The sequence below is a fragment of the Lepidochelys kempii genome, chromosome 1 (assembly GCF_965140285.1).
Source record: "Lepidochelys kempii isolate rLepKem1 chromosome 1, rLepKem1.hap1, whole genome shotgun sequence".
NCBI classification, from domain to species: Eukaryota; Metazoa; Chordata; order Testudines; family Cheloniidae; genus Lepidochelys; species Lepidochelys kempii.
In genome coordinates, this window is record NC_136380.1 from 242,557,353 (window position 1) to 242,572,665 (window position 15,313).

The 15,313-nt window shown below is 39.3% G+C and overlaps 1 protein-coding gene across 16 annotated transcripts in view; it reads right to left on the reverse strand.

Moving 5' to 3' along the window:
• The window catches only part of ERC1 (ELKS/RAB6-interacting/CAST family member 1), a 552,070-nt gene that overhangs the window by 55,254 nt on the left and 481,503 nt on the right, over positions 1–15,313 (reverse strand). The gene's annotated exons all lie outside the window — the stretch shown is intronic.

A 15,313-nucleotide genomic window follows, 5' to 3' on the forward strand; every position in this document is an offset into this window, starting at 1 on the left:
TTTTCAAAAAGGATATAGCAGAAATGGAAAAAATCCAAAGAAAGGTAAGAAAAATTAAGAGAGAGAGTTTGTCATGTGGGAGTTTATAAAGATGAGAAATAATTACTTTGGAGGGAAGATGAATTGGAGGTAACATAATAGAGATATATCAAATAACAATTGCATGAAGTCAGTTGGGAACTCCTAGTTACTAGTTCATAATACAAGAACAAGGTATGTCCAATGAAATTAAAAGGAAACAAACGAATCAAAAGAATTACTTTTTATATTTTTTACACAAAGCATAAATCACATATGGAACTCATGGCAACATGATATTGAGCTCCAGGGTTTAGTAAAATTTTTAAAAAAGTTATATTATGTATATCAATAATACCATCACCCACAGTCAGATTAGACAGGATAAAATGTCCTTGACCTGGTACTAGCCACTGCCAAAGACACGATACTGGAGCAGATGTATCCTCAGTCTGGTCCAGTAAGATAATTCCTATGTTCCTCTTTCCTGAATTGCACTTAAGGTAAGGCTGAGGCAATAGTGAAAAAGTAAAAGTGTTTCGTATGGGATTTATTTAGTCAGTGGTTCTCAGACTGAGATCCATGGAACACTTGCTGGTAGTCTGAGGAGAGTTGGCTTATCACATGGTGCCTGCTCTCTTTGTTTCCAGCTGCTGACCTGCTTTAAGAGAGACAGTTAAAAATACATTAAATACTAACCTAATATTACTATCCCAACAAGCAAATGCAAGGGGAGGTGTTCCTAAGACAAGCGCTCTATTAAAATGTGGTCCCCAAAGTATGAAAAAGTTTGAGAATTCTACATTAGAGAAGATATACAACAGTTTTATGTGTGTCTTTATACATTACATAACTAAAGATTGACTAAATAATAATATACATTAAATGAATGTTCAGAGCTGTTTGGAGAAATACCTGTTAGTGATTCACTATCTCCATAACTGAATAGTTTCTCAGTAGAAGCTGCCACTCTAATGATCCTTCTTAGGATAGAGAATTCAGATTTCATTTGATTGCATTCGAATAGCAAGGGCTTTCAAAGTTGTTGTAGGCAAGTTCTAAATCTTAGATTTTGGGTTAATTTAACAATGGTTACCACTAAATTGCACTTGAAAAAACAACAACAACAACTTAACTTACAGAATTGTACTGCCCCTTTTCTCCATTTAGGCAAACAAGATCTGAATTATCAGTCCTACTCTTCATCAGTCAATATTAATACTAGTTGCACTTACATAGCACTTTACAAATAACTAATTAGTTGTCAAGATGGCAGATTTCTCTCTGGTTGTTTTTATTATATTTAAGACTAAATCGTTTTAAAAATGATTTCCTTTTAAGTAGATTCACAGATCAGAATCTTATCTATTACACTCAAAATATCTGATCTTGATTGTTTATAACAAATCATAAAATAAATAAAACTGTCTCTCAGATAATTTATATGAACTAGGAAGCATGTGTGAAAGAATGCATTATGGGAACTGAGAGATACTTAACATGAATTTCAATACAGCAGCACTCATTGAAAGCAATGACTTTGAGAAGCATTACATGGTTGACAAATTTCAATGCACACTAACACTTGTAAAAACTGTCTTAGTGCCATTATAGGAAAAGAAGGGTATACAGAGGTAAACACTGGAAAAGAATGCCTCTCATTCACAGAACTGGGAAGTGGGACTGAAGACATTATACACATTACTGATCTGGTTTCAAGTGGCTTTCACAATGATCCAGTAGGAAATATATTACTAGTACTTAGCAATTATACAGCACTTACTGTGTTCAGAGAATTTTACAGACTGTAAAGCTAGGGTTTTTAAAGGAACCTAAAAGAGTTAGGCACTCAGATCCTCATTCCATTTCAATTTGATTTAGGAGCTTAACTCCCTTAGGCTTCTTTGAAAATCCCAACCCAAATTAACTTTTGCAACACCTCTGTGATGAAGGTAACATATAGAACAGTTCACCCGGTTAGTCATTTTCTGTATTTCTACTTTTGGTTTTTTTTAAGTTTTCAAAAAGGATTTTTGACAGTCTAACTTCGCTTTCTGATACTTCTGCTGTTAAGGTTTAACCTTGTTCTGATATCCAAGGTGTAGCATGAAGATGTTACAAATTCAGCATTATGATTTCACTGGAAGTTCTGGATGACAGCCATTAAAGAGATGGAATACACATATCTTCAAAATTTAGCAAAAAATATCAAGATAGAAATAACAAAAGTCTATTTATTGGTAGGATACCATTTGAAATGTTTTTTTTTTTTTCAAGTCTGAAAGTTTTTTGTTAAAGAAGTCAGTCAAAGAAAAGTCATTTGGCTAATAATGAATGATAAAATCCATTCCCAACTCCATGCATAATGCTGAAGAATAAGGAGTATTTTTATAAGCCTCTGCCTATTGGGCTTGGAAACAAAAAACTTTTATGGACTTCTGAAAACTAATTGGGGACTTCTAATTAGGAGTCTGCTGACCGCCTGGAATAACTGTACTGCGTTCCTCTCCTACAGCTACAGAATATGCAGAAGGATGGAAATTTCTAGAACATAGCCTTACAGCTGCTGGAAGTGTTTATGAGGAAAAACAGCTTACTATACTATGGGGAAACATGTGAGTAACTCCCCCCCCCCATCTCCAACATCCTGCAGTCTTAACTGTTATGTCATTGGGCTACTACAGTCACTTCCTTTCTCACCTTATGGGGTTGTGGCATACCTCTGCTCAGACCCCATGGCAAGCATTCTTACACCACTGTAAAAAATCTGTGAACACAGTGGTCTAACCACTATATCCTGTGGGAAGGGAATGAGTGAAGCAGACACATCTGTGGCATGGGGAATGCCTCAGGCGGGAAACTGCAGGGCTAGCTTTCAGAACTTGCACACGCAAGAGCTGCACTGTAGACCGAAATTTTTGGTTTATGACCAACTTTTCTTTAGGCAGGTAACTGCTGTGTGCATGTGCCGCTCAAAGCTAAGACTAAAAATGGATATAAAACAGCACTTCTGAGTTAGAAACTGACTATGCTAGGTTTCTCAGTTGTCCCAGATGTTTTACCTGATATACCACAGGCTTCCTCAGGTAAGAGATTCCTTCCCCGTGCACCACCAATCACTTAAGAAAAAAAGAGAAAACCAACAGAGGATATTCCTATATAATAATCATCAAATAAGATCCTCTCCATCAAAAAAATGAAGTCTCAATTATGGTATCCTTTTTCACACGACAGGGGTGTCAAAGCCTTCAACAGGCCTCCACAGACTCTCAGCTGTGAGTCTCTGAAGTATGACCTCTGAAAGGGCATTGGGTTTGTCTCTTGGTTTAAAATTATATTTCATCCATTTCTATGATGAGCTATACCAGCAGCAAAAACTCATCTTGTCCTCTGTTCATAAAAGCCTCCATGAATCTGCTTTGTCACTACTTCCCTCCCTACTCCCTCCACTTATTCAACACTGGCCTCTGCTCTGTTCCTTCCCACAATCTCACCACTTTTGTTACAAGAACCAGGTCTTCTGCATCTCAACATCTGGAACAGCCATCCAGTATCCATCTTCCTCACCGATTCTTCCTCTCAGTTCAAATCTCATCTGAAAATCTCTCTTTTCTTCCTTGCCTGTATCTCTTAATTTCTGTGTCTCTGTTCCTTTGTTTTAGTTAACCCAGTGGTTCTAAAATCTTTTCATACTGTACTTTACTTTGTTAGACAGGATATTCTCTGTAGGAATGCCTCTTTTTTGAACTCCCTACTTAGATCCCACATCTCTCCCACTGAAATTACAACAGTTGGTTACATATAATGGGAAAGTATTAAGGAGAAAATATGATGGATGTAGCTGTTTGGTGACACCTCTTTTAAATATGCGTGACTTATTACCTCTCTCCTGATGTAGGATTTCACATTTATTAGTATGGGATTTCTCCCTGCTTTAAACTCTCCAGGTCATTGTGTAGTTTGCTTCTCCTTACCTTTTGTGTCACTAACACTCAAAATTCTGGTGTCTATTTACAGATTTTATCACAGTTAAATTAACCCTTAACAAAAACTGATATGGAGCAGATGCACAGAGTGTAGAGAGATGTATTATGGAACTTAGTGGTGAAACACTTTAGAAACTCTACAGGAGTCCTACACAGGGGAGCAAATAGCCAGAACTACCACTACCTGAAGACTGACAGGTGTTAGATCACTGAACTCCACAGGTCAATTCTAAAACCACTGATTTAGCTCTAGATACACATTGTATTTAACTCTATACTACATTTTAGGGTATGGTTTGTATAAATGTATAAATAAAAAAATTAAATACATTTATATTGTATCATGACCACACATAGCTTTCTTTAACATTTGTGAAGGATGCCCAGTGCCTGGAGAATACCTTTACCTGGCAAGGTTTTGAACTCAAATTTCAACTTCAGGGACAGACCACAATTTCTCTCCAGAGAGGACCTTAAGAGACTAGGGAGAGCAAGAGAAAAACTAAAGCTCTAAAAGCTACACATTGTCTGCATTCAGCCAGTCTGGTTCATATTCATATTGCACTAAGTTATTTCTATCAGATATACAGAAAGGTTCCCAAAAGACTTGTATCAGGATGGGGGTACTCATAAAATCTATTCTCCCATTACAGAGCATACTAGCAAAAATAACATCAATGACTATTCTCTCAGTTTTGGGAAAACATCTGATTAGTGGAGTTCCTGGCTCTTCTAACTAGCCTAAACAAGCTTTGTTAATCCTTTAATGTAAAGTTTAAAAAAGACCCAGATTACATCACTCTTAATATAATGACTATACTTGTGACAAATGGATATGTGGTGGAGACAGTATGCCTGTCTCTCAGTGAGTTAAAGGAGTCATCTTCTACAGGCTGTTCTCCCACTTCGTTTCTTTTAGTCAGAGTTGCGGGTTTCACTGAATGCACAGACATGCAGAAAACGTGTGTAAATCCTCCTCCTCACCATTGCAAGGATAATACACAGACTTAATAAAAAAAAGGCCTGATTTTCAGAGGTGGTGAACTTCAACAGAAGGTGTGGTGTTCAGCATCTCTGAAAATAAGGACACTTTCATTGTTAATGCCCCAAGGGTGTCCCTGCAGGTATTCAACATGGAGACAGCAATGCCCTGTACAAATGCACCCAGGATCTCCCTACTTGTATCCACCAGCGCAGACACATGCAGAAGACGATCCCTGTGTGAGTCACCTTTCTACCCATGATTTCTTTACAGGGATAATATAGTGTGATGCCTTGTGTAACTTCCCCTCATGATTTTACCGCAGAGATTCCAGGGGACTGAGTGAACTGATTTACATGCTTCACCCTCACATTTAAAATATTTAAGGTCCTGCAGAGCATTTTCCAAACCTGATGGAGAGGTTAAATTCTGAAATAAATGGTAACAATAAGCAGAATGAGTTGCGCATTTAATCCTTATGATAAGAGTGAGACAGTCGGTTACACTTACCCTTCTTAAAACTAGCATATAAAAGCCTTCATAATCTAGGCTTGAAATACATGAGTGACGGTCTCTCACTCTGTGCCCCTGCCTTGCAGGAACAGTTGGCCAGGACAAGTCTGATCTCAATCCCAGGCCATAGATAGGACTGAGGTTACTCTACTATGGAATTATCTACCAGAAAAGGCAATACCAGTGTCCCTTGGTATAGGGTGCCCTAAAAGCAGGCAAAACACATTTATTTAAATTGGCCCAGCCTTGATTAGTTTCAGCTAAATCTCATCACCACTTTTTTTCTCTCCCATCTGTTGTTCCCTCTCCACTATTTTTTGCACCAGTTGGGAATTGATTCCTTTTGCTGGTAGGATGGCTTACATTGAAGGTTTTTGGGGTTTGATTCTAAATCAGGTTCCTGTTTTTCCTGTGGTTGGATATTTGGTCTGCTTTGATCTTTTTGATTGATATTAATGTTTTGAATGTTGGGCTTTTATTGCATGAAGCTTAGAAGCATTTGGAAAGGCTTCCTATAATATTGCCTAAATACAGACCAATTTCACTGTAAACTCACATTCAGAAACTTTTATCACATTAGTTCATGGCTTGAGATCGATGCCAATTCATCTGCCTGCCTGAATCTTCCTTATGCTGCTGATTGGCAAGATTAGGATTTGATTTTAAATTCTGAGGATCTTCCACATAATATCTGGGTAACACTTTCCTGCTTTTGCGAGTTCAGTATTAGGAGTAATATTTAATAGAAGAAAGGTGTGTGGTATTTGATTGTCTTTAGTAAATTCACTTTCTCTTATGAATCTCTTCATTACACATTTTGTATTGAATCAAAATCTGGTTCAAACTGTTATACTTTAAATTGTTTCAAGTTGTGAGAGTTTGGAAACAGTCTCTAAATTCGTCCTTGTATTAGGTATAGCAACGCCATAGACGCTGCATTTTCTGAGATTCTGTTCCAAAGTTCCTCCAAGGAACCTGCCATTCAGTAATATACTGGGAGGCCAGACTGCCACATATCTTCAGCTGAACCGCCTCTCATATATGTCTTGTATGTCCACTGGATATTTAATATTGACAATTTACTCAACTTCTGTATTCTGTTTTGACACATGCCAATGTGGGATCTCATCTGAGAGCAAAAAAATACCACTATCTGTATCCAAAAGCATATTGGTTTCGGTGTCAAGGAGTTCCTGTTCTTTATCCCAGGGTGCAATTAATTTATTTCCAGGCTGTAACAAAACTTAGTACATTTTAGAACATACAGCTCCCCTTATGTCAGCTATGGCTCCTGCCAGCCATTTTGCGGCACTGGGAAGGGAGATGGTAGCTGCCATGCCAGAGAACTGAAACCCAAACTATAGCAGGCTTCTGGCTGTATTTCTCCCTTGGTCGGAATTCAAGTTTCTCTCTCTGAGATGCTAATCAGTAGCTGCTTCAAGCTAAAATTTTCAATTGTTGTTTCTAAACAAGAGGATAATTTATTGGTAGAGTAAAAGAAATGAAAGAAACACAAAATAAAAGATAGGACTGAAAATGAACATTTCTATAAAATTTTATTAGGTTGGTGCTATACTTATATTACAAAGCAGAGTTTAAGGTTTCTGGACAAATATCTTTGAGGTGAAGCCAAAGTCGTGAATACGTACCAGTAACAAGCATTAAATGTTTTAATTAGTTAAAAAGATGCCATTAAAAAGCAGCAGTTTCAGAGACAAGGTTACACTTCTGAAAACCTCAATCATCTGAAAGCAAAGGTAACTAACTACCTTAATTCTGTCCCCACAGGGGACACCTCGATTAAGGCACTCAGCTTTCATTAAAAAAAATTTTTTTAGCCGATGTGATTGCAAAGAAAAGTTTGTAATTATGCCTGGAGTGTACCAATGCAGGGACATCCTCCTGAGTCCAGACAGCCTAAACCACTGGTTCTCAGACTTCTGTACTGGTGACTCCTTTCACATAGCAAGCCTCTGAATGCAACCCCCTTTATAAATTAAAAACACATTTTTATTTATTTAACACCATTATAAATGTTGGAGGCAAAACGGGGTTTGGGATGGAAGCTGACAGCTCGCGACCCCCCATGTAATAATCTCGCGACGCCCTGAGCGGTCCCGACCCCCAGTTTGAGAACCCGTGGCCTAAACAATAGCTCTGAGAGGAGTGAACTTCCCCATGCATCTCAATGGGGGCCTAGGCCAACATTTCCCATGAAAAGACTGTGTGGCAGAAGGCGGGCAGTGCCACAAGCCCAGCCCACTCAAGATGATGCACCCTGGCTGTGGAGAAGTACTGTGGGGGCCTCCCTCCTGAAACTGCTGCCTCTTCAGCGATGAAAAGGGACCCTTGCTCCCATTCCTGCTGCCTCAAGACAAGAAGGGCCTCTATTTCTATTGCTGTGGGAAAGAACAGGGAGCCTCCTTGTCACATTTATTCCAGGTGGTGATAGTGTGTGTGTGTGTGGGGAGTATCACCATCATGAAGGGGCAAGGCTGTGCGGATGGAGCTAGAGATGCACCACATAATGGTGCATCCAATGCATTGGACTGCCTTAATCCAGACCTGCCACAGAGTGATACAATCTTCCCATCTTCGTTTCTTTGAAGCTGGAGTATAAAAAAGTGCATGGTAGAACACTGGTTTCATACATACATGATTCCTTTACTAAGTGTGATGTTTTTGTTCTTTTCCTGTGTTTTTCAAGATCTAGGCCCAGGAGGTTTGAATATGGATACATGTTAGCACTTTGTCTAGTGACATCTAGGATAACTGGCAGGCCAATCAAATCATATAACCTAATCCTATGAAGTACTGATCACCTCCTGTGAAGTACAGCGAATTCTCAGCATGTTGTAAGATGGGAGGCCTTTATGAAGAGTATGGAATTATTGTCTCCTCTATGCTATTTGCCCAACCAAAGTAATTTTTCCCCCTGTGGATTGTGAAAAAGGCCAGAACTGGCACAACCACTCTCGAAATAAGGAGGAAACATTCTTGTTTTTGTGGTTGCCGACAAAATGACATTTTTTTTAAGGAACTGATAAAATAGTCTGCCTTTCTCATTTTCATGGGGAGAGATACAGAGTTAAGATAAACTGGGTATCTTCACTGAATTTCCACACTTACAAGAAACTCAAACATTTGAAAGTATAACCATAACTCTGAATTTCCTGTCTTAAGAGAGGAAAAAAAGATAACTATAATCTAGATGAGAGTACGCAACAACAAGCTGGACTCTGCTGCAAGGTCTCTAGATTTTGTGGCTCTCTGATGGAAAAATTCTACAACAGTTTCAGGTATGGTACAAATGGAGTTTTTTTTCTGATTTAAATATGAACATGAATGTAATCAGTACAGCTCCCTGTTATTTTGATATTAAATTCCATTTATTTTACACTTCCACATTTTCAGTTTTTAAGATGCTGCAGAATGTCGTCTGGGGGCAGGTCTACACTATGGCAGGGATCAACACTCTGAGATCGATCCACCGGTGGTCAATTTAGCGGGTCTAGTAAAGACCCGCCAAATCGACTGTAGATCGCTCTCCAATCATTCTCTGTACTCTACCCCCGACGAGACGAGTAAGGTAAGTCGACAGGAGATTTTCTCCCATAAACCACCCACGGTGTAGACCCCGTGTAACTTGATCTAAGGTACGTCGACTCCGGCTACGTTATTCATGTAGCTGGAGATGCATACCGTAGATCAACTTACCGCAGTAGTGTAGACATAGGTTGTTTTCTCTGAAATTTAGGCTGTTAAGATGAATGGGGCAGTTTTAATCTCTCAGCCATTGTTTCTGCCTGTCTGCGAAATTCTGGAGCGCATTTTTTTTTTTTGCAAGAATGAAACTCCATAGTTGCAGAATACATGAGAACTGACTACAAAGTTCTTGAAAGAATTCTCAACCCTAAATTACTGATATTTTCTTGCAACCTTAACTTCACTTTGAAGTTTATTTTGGTCAGGGATTTCCTTGGATTATTTAAATGGTCCACAAGAGATTAACCCCACTTCAGGTAAAATATCGAGAAGAGTTTATTTAGATAAGAGATATCAAGTGGTATTAAAACACTAGATTAATTGCCGTTACTTGTCACACAGACTCCAGGAGATGCATCTTCTATTCCTGTCTCAGGCTGATGATTGTAGTATTATGGTATCTCATCAGGTCAAGTTTTGTTACTTTTAGACTATCAGACTTTGATTCTCTAAGAATTTCACCTGCTATACCATAGATCTTTCAAAGATCTGCTACTGTCGGAATGACTATTCCTTTCTTTAGGAGAATGGAAGAGCAAAAGTGAGGGATTCAAAAAGCCAAATGGCAAGAAGATCTAAAGAGCATAGAAAAATTAATGATGCGTGAGGAGTTTTCTTCAAATTTGTTTTCCTAATCTGGGTTTTCTAGCATTAGTAAATTACAGAAACAAAAACAGTGAGGGAAAGCAGTTTGGATCCAAAAAATGGGGTGTTTTGTCAACTGAGGAGAAAGGTGAGAAGTACAGTTTAAAGTCTCAGACAGAAGTTGAAAGATACAGTTCAGCTGTCTGTGTACTCCTGCAGTAAGCAGTATTTACAAAATTGTAAAGTCATCACAGACCTTTGTTGTAACTATAGTTATGAGTCTGCATTAACTCTCAATATGAATAAAATAGTTAGCAATATATTAATGGTTAATAAAGGAAAACAATCTATGACCATGTTTATATTTGGAACTCTCACCCTAGGTTGGTACTGAAAAGAGCTGTTCTCTGTAGTTTTAAAGTCAGATTTAAGACATACTTGCTTTTTATGGATTATCTAATGACATCAGGAGTATTGTTAGAATGAGAAGCAGTGTGGGGAAAGGTGTTAGAGAAGAACAGTTTGCATTGCAAAAGCATGGAGACTACAACACAGATAATCAAGACTGTAATCATCACAGCACTCTAACATCAACATTTCATTTTTTGACAAACTGTTCTTCTTGTCTTTGATTTTTCAGACAAGTTTCAGTTCAGAATGGAATTTTATAAGCAAGTTGTGACCCCGATATATGTGAATTGCTCGCAGACCCTTACACAGAGCAATATTAGTTGATATTGCTAGAAAGTTTCAAAACATATGCTAGTTTGACAGTGCCTCTCTAATAAACAACAAGGATCTTTCCTCAGCCAGAGAGGAACCTTAGGTTTTGTGCGTTTAGACGGCATTAAACATTAGTGAGTTTCAGTAAGCTATTACATGGCCCCCCACCCCAGGTTTCACCAGAACATTTTTAGCCTCACATTTTTGTTGTTATATGACCCAGCACTTCAATAGCCTTTGCCTGCGGCTTCAAAGAGTCCGTAGAGAGTAGTATACCCTCCTCGATGAGCTGTTCTTGGCGAGGACAAGTTGCCAATAGACACAAATTCCTAGATTCTAAAGTGATGTGAGCTGCTCAATGTCATCTCAACATAGGCTGTCTGCAATAGCCCAGAGCCCAGCTGTGTGTGTATAAATGTGTGTCTGTGCTGTAAGATATAAACAGCATTGATAGCAACATTATTTAAAAACTTTGTGCTTGTGATTTAGTTCTGACAGATTAATTTTCAAAGTTGTCTGCAAAAAAAAAAAGGTATAATTTCCGCCTTCTCGCTCTCTGTCTCACTTTCATACTTTAATCTAGCCAACAGCCTTTATGATCATTACTGGAGAGAGAAGTACAATAAATGGTCTGCTTAAGCAACAAGAGAAGTTTTGCTACACTAAACTAAATTAATGTTAGGAATTTTCTTTGTACAGCAAATTGCAAGGTCTGGCATCTGCTAAAAACAGCACTGCCCCATATGTAACATACAAACACACAGACATAAAATTCCTGTCTGTCCACACCACCCCTGTGTGTGGTCCACAGACAGAAAATTCCTATCCATCCACACTATCTCTGTGTCTGGTCCACAGACAGAGAAAAAATTCCTGTCCATGCACTATCCCTCACATGTCGTATACAGACAGATTCCTGTCCATCTGCATGGTTCCCTCATGCAGTATATGAACACAGATTATTATTATTATATATCAACACTTTTTTTTCCTGCTAGGGTTATTTTTTCATATCTAACCTTCATAACATTTGGGTAATGATGCCAAGTAGCAAGATTTAAAAAAATGCAAGTTCTGTACTCTGCTTGTGTTGACTTATTTTTACCAAGAAGATCTCTCTCATTTTTCACATAAAAAGAGTGGGGACAGGTGTCAGTTTGGTCACATGAGCTTTCTCTAAAGCATCTGCAAATCAGCCAGTGTTCCATCTTGCTCATCTACTCCCAATCTGCTGCTCTTCCTACAAACTGCAGGATATTACCCTTTCTTGTCAATTAGAAGCCCACTCATAGGGTTGAAGGACATGATAACATAGTCCTGGAGCAAGCTCTGGGTTATACAGTCCACCTGTCCTGTAGAGCCACCCGCATAAAAAGGAGGTCCTTGGAACATGAGATAAAAAATCAAATCAATCATTCAGTCTTGCCTCTGCTGTTTTATCCTTAATGAGTTACTCAGCCTGAGGTCAGTAAGCCTATGTGAAGCAATGACACAAATCATGCAGCACTGACGGAAGCAGAGGAAAAAGTAGGGATGAAGGAACAAAAAGATAGGGGCAGAAAACCTACGCTGATTTACTTGCAGCCAGAGGACTTGAGAGGAATCAGGGAAGTCAAAAGATTTATAAAATCCCCATAGTATCATAAAAGGCAGCAGGTTGACAATAGGAAGGACAAGCAGGGTTTGATGGTTGGGAAGGGTGGAGAAGAAGAAAGGAAGAGTTATATCAAAATTTTGAAGAAGTATTTTTAAACATCTGGAAATGATGAGGAGAAAGACAGAACAGATGGACAAAGAGAAACTGGTCTGAGTCCAGATTTCCCCTCAGCTCTCAACCTCTGGACTCTTCTTATTCCAGTCAAACAGAACTCACTGAAACCTAAGTTGCCTCTTAGTTGTGATACTAAGAAGAGGCTTAAAGGGACACACAAAATAGATTTAAAAATCTTCCCAAAACATTAAGGTACATTACTTATTACCTCCACAGAGCAAGTAAACCTCTTCCAAATTTTAAACAATGAATAGATGTGTGTTTTCTTATGGGATATCAATTTTTTTAAACCAGCATTTATGTAAGCAGTTGGCAGAAATTTGGTGTTCTGGTTTAGGTAATGAAAGTAAAGCCATGGTTTTATCTGTCAAAAATCTGGGAGGCACTCTGGCATAGTATCAGAGTCCACAGCTGAGTCACAGGCTGATTTGGGAAAAGGTTTGTTTTTAACTTGTTAAAAAGATTAATCAGGGCACAAATGGTGAAATTAAGTATATAAATTCCAAGTTCCCAGTGAACAGAAAAGAACAGCTTAGCAGTATCTGTGTTGTAAAATAAGACAGATACCTGGGCAACTCATGCCTTAGAATTTATGGAGAAGATAAGCAGGCCCAAATGGGCTAGCTCCCTTTGTTTCTTTCACCCAAACATTAGTAGATAAATATTTGCATAAAATGCAGCTTGGGTTGGCAGTTAAACATCTGTATGAATGTTTGTGAAGGTACTAGAAAAGAGACATCTGGAGGCTGGTAAAGGGCAAAGTCCTGTCATATATTAATTAAGGTCAAACAATAAGACATAGAAAACTAGCAAAATGGCTGTTCTTCATAGTGGATTCAAGGTAAGAGACCTCCTGCTTCCTTCAGACATCAATATTGTGATAATTTTATCATACATTTGGGGATTCAAAATTTATGAAAGTTAGGATGTAAACTTCCTTCTAGACTATTAGCAATTGAAGGGCATGCAGTATGTTACTCCAAAGGTCATTTTCTCTATATTTGAAATAATTTGTTAGAGCTGACCAAGCATCTTCTTGTGACCATATGATAATCATGCTTTGGATACCCCCACTAGCAGTAATGAGCAAGAGTAGGAAGACTTTTGATATTTAAGACTAAAGCTTGCTTTCCATTATAAATCTAATCTTGACCTACTTCCTAAAGCCATTTCTGGGTGCTGAAGAAACTCCAGGGAATGAACCCTAACTCAATAATGCAATGAGGAAGCAACTCTCCCACTACCTTGATATCCCTGGATTTGAAGAATCATGTCACCCTCTCCTCTCAGGAGTAATTTATTTCAACAGAGACCCACTTAGAGGCATCTAGATCTGACCTAAATGCAGAACTTCTGGTTCACAGGAAATTTCAGTGTTTCAAAATTTGGGTTCATTTCAATGCAGAACAAAAAAAAATTTAAAAAATTGCAAACTGGAAATTTTAAAAAAAGGGGATTTCAGAAACACCAACATATGGTGTTTCCAAAATGAAATGTGCTTCCTGGGACTCTGAAATTAACATGATTCTTGCCAGTTTCACTGCTGCCCACCTCTGAATAGCAGCAATGAAACTGCCAGATAGCAGGTGCCAGGGCTTTGAGGGGCCACAACTCTGGGAAGCCCCTCCATATGGATTATTCCTGGGCCAGCTGGCTCCCTGGGCTGCCTGACTCTTGGAGTAGCTGACTCACCATGCTCTTGGAGTCATGCAACCAGGAGTCTAGAAGCCCTCCACGTAGAAGGGCTACCGCTGAGCCAGGGACCCTAGAAGCCAAAGGATTCCCAACTCAGAGGCAATCTGTGTGACACAGCTGCCCCAGAACTATGGAACCTGAAAAGTCCAGGTCCCAGTCTGTCTGCACATTGGAGCTGCCGATCCTAGATGCCCTGAGCTTCCTGGCACCAGGACAGTCCATGAGGTGGGTCTACCTTGGAGTCACAGACCCTAGAACCCTGGGGTCTCCAGCAGCCCACCAGGTGAGCTGGTAGGAAAGCAGGCAGGTTTCTGCTGGAACACTGCCTGGTTCATTGAATGTTCATTTGTGCAGAACATTTCAGGTTCAACAAATTGGCATTTTTAGACAAAACTCTGTTTCAACAGAAAATTCCTAACAATGCTACAGGAGTAGAGTACAGTATTTCTGTTCTAATGGAAAAATTTTGAAAAGCTCCACCCTGCATGGGGCATGTGGTAGTATAAGCTTAAGTTCCCTACTTAGGGAAGGAAATGGCAGATGGCAACAGAATCCTTAGTCTCCCACGCAGGCAGAAGACAGTAGATCTCTCTCTCTCACCCCCCCCCCCACAACATTTTCTCCCCTATAGAAACAACACATGGTAGCATCTTTCCTCTGGTAAAGAAATGTCTTTGATCTCAGTAGAACAGGGTGGAAAGGGAAAGTTATACACCTAAGGAAAGAGAATCCATGACTTCTGTTGAGCACCAGTACAAAATTACATTTGTTATTGGTGCATAATGAGTGTGATTGGGCTCCCCCTTGCCTGTTTATGTAGAACATGCAAGCAATGTTGTCGGTCATTACTCTTCTGTTCTGGTTCCTTGTGAACGGTAGGAAGTGGAGGCAGGCATTGTGGACAGCATGGAATTCTAGCAGGTTTATGAGTAGCCTTGTCTTGACTGCAGACCATAACCCCTGAATTGTGTGATGTTGCAGGTGTGCTCCCCACCCTATGAGGGAGACATCCATTGTTATCATCTGTGATGGAGAATCCTGTGTAAATGGGATCCCCGAGAACACGTTGTGTGGTTGAGTCCAGCAGGTTATTGATTCCTTGACTTTGGGAGGCATCATTAATCATCTGTTTAATACGTTTGTTTGGTCTGTAGACGGTTTCTAACCATCCTTGCAGACAGGGCATATGTAACCACACGTGTTTCACCACAAATGTGCATGCTGCCATGTGGCCCAGAAGTTGGAGGCATGTGTGGGCTGTAATCTGTGGGCTTG